The following is a 2,564-nucleotide window of genomic DNA, read 5'->3' as shown; positions in this document are numbered from 1 at the left end:
CGTGGCACAAATGTCGCCTGAATGGGGCTGGGGCAGAGGCCAGATTGCTAATCGAGCTCTTAGCGTGCCTGACGATCCTATTGCAGGGTGCTCCGGACTCGCTTGACGGTGGTCAGGGTTGTCATTGCCGAATTGGTTGGCTGTTGATGAAGGCTGCTTTGCACTTCTGCCGCGAGGGCCGCAGTGTGCTCTTCTGTATGGAGGGAGCGGTCTGTGTTTCCATTGACTGTTATAACCCCGCGAGGTCCTGGCATCTTGAGCTTAAGGTATGCGTAGTGAGGTACCGCATTGAATCGAGCAAATGCGGTTCGTCCAAGTAGTGCATGATAGCCACTACGGAAAGGGACGATATCGAAGATTAACTCCTCGCTTTGGAAGTTATCCGGGGATCCGAAGATCACTTCCAGTGTTATTGAGCCCGTACAGCGGGCCTCTACCCCTGGAATTACACCTTTAAAGGTGGTTTTGGTGGGTTTGGTCCATGAGGGATCGATGCCCATTTTGCGCACTGTGTCCTGATAAAGCAGGTTCAGACTGCTGCCACCGTCCATAAGGACTCATGTGAGGTGGAATCCGTCAATGATTGGATCAAGGACCAATGCGGATGAGCCGCCATGACGGATGCTGGTAGGGTGGTCCCTACGATCAAAGGTGATCGGATAGGATGACCATGGGTTGAACTTTGGGGCGAATGGCTCCATCGCATAGACGTCCCTCAGTGCACGCTTTCGTTCCCGTTTGGGGATGTGGGTGGCATAGATCATGTTCACCGTTTTCACCTGGGGGGTGGGTATTTCTTCTGTCCCCCAGTGTTCGGACGCCGGGGCTCCTCGTCATCATCGTTGTGCAGCCCCTTGTCCTTGTTTTCGGCATTCAACGTGCCGGCCTGTTTGAACACCCAGCAATCTCTGTTAGTGTGATTGGTTGGTTTGTCGGGGGTGTCGTGGATCTGGCACAAGCGGTCGAGTATGCGGTCCAGACTGGACGATCCCGGATTGTTTCTTTTGAACGGCTTTTTCCGTTGACCAGATTTTGAGTTGCTAAATCCGGCATTGACTGTCGTATCTTCGGCGTTGTCACCATTATTCCGACGCTTATGTCTATTGTGCTGTGGCTTTCCGTTACTGTCGCGCACATCTGAAGTGCCGGAGTTTCTTGGCATAGTGCTACTGCGAGCCAGCCAGCTATCCTCGCCCGCGCAAAAGCGGGTCATGAGTGTCGTGAGGGCCGCCATGGACTTCGGTTTTTCTTGGCCGAGGTGTCGTGCGAGCCACTCGTCGCGGATATTATGCTTAAAGGCCGCCAGGGCCTCGGCGTCCGGACAGTCAACAATTTGGTTCTTTTTAGTTAGGAACCGAGTCCAGAATTTCCTGGCTGACTCTCCGGGCTGTTGGGTAATGTGACTTAAGTCATCAGCATCCGGTGGTCGCACGTAAGTGCCTTGAAAGTTGTCGAGGAATGCGTCCTCAAGATTTTCTCAACTGCCAATGGAGTTCGCCGGCAGGCTATTCAGCCAATGTCTGGCTGGTCCTTTAAGCTTAAGGGGGAGATACTTGATGGCATGTAGATCATCACCGCGAGCCATGTGAATGTAGAGAAGGGAATCTTCGATCCATACCGCGGGGTCTGTTGTGCCATCATATGATTCGATGTTGACGGGTTTAAACCCTTCTGGGAATTCATGATCCATTACTTCGTCAGTGAAGTAGAGGGGGTGTGCAGCGCCTCTGTGCCGGGCTATGTCACGACGCAGTCCGACGGAGTCTGGTTGGTTATGTTCGGCCCGATCGGACTTATTATTAGTTTATCTGGCATGACAGTCATCGTCATGTGTTGTGGTGCGCCCCCGTGATTTGTAGATCGATCTTGGTTGTCCTATGTTGTTTTCCAATATGTCTCGCAGGTCCTGTGTATTGCCCCGGGCCGTAGTGAACTGGCGTGGGGGTGCGGGCTGGTATTTGGTCTGATACGCCGTTTTATCCCGGCCACGAGGCGGCCGGTCAGCCTCGTCTTGTGCTGGTAGTGTAGGATCTATGGCCTCCTCCTCTAGCTAAGGTAGCAACTTGTGCTTTGGGTAACCCTTGGTGGGGGACTCGAGTCCGTATTCCTCGGCCGCCAGGACCTCGATCCATCTGTCTGCGAGCAGATCTTGATCAGCTTGGAGCTGCTGCTGCTTCTTTTTCAGGCTTCTTGCAGTGGCTATAAGCCGGCGCTTAAAGCGCTCCTGCTCTATGGGATCCTCCGGTACACCGAATTCGTCGTCGCCGAGGCTCACCTCGTCTTCGGAGGGAGGCATATAGTTGTCGTCCTCCAAGTATCCGTCTGTCGCCTGTTCATCAGGGCTGACATGCCCGTGTTCCTGTTCGGCCTGCTTGAAGGTAGGCTGATCAGGATTGTATTCCTCTTCGGCACCATCTGGATTGTTTTCTTCTCCTGTGTCGATATTGCTGTGGCGGGGCTTAGAGCGACGCCGATGACGCCCATGTTTTGACTTCTTCCCTGAGGGGTTATCTTCTGTTGCCTCATCGTCATTGTTTTCTTTGGGGGTGTCCACCATATATATA

This window comes from Triticum dicoccoides, chromosome 4B (assembly GCF_002162155.2).
Source record: "Triticum dicoccoides isolate Atlit2015 ecotype Zavitan chromosome 4B, WEW_v2.0, whole genome shotgun sequence".
NCBI lineage: Eukaryota > Viridiplantae > Streptophyta > Magnoliopsida > Poales > Poaceae > Triticum > Triticum dicoccoides.
Note: the sequence above shows the minus strand (reverse complement) of the source record.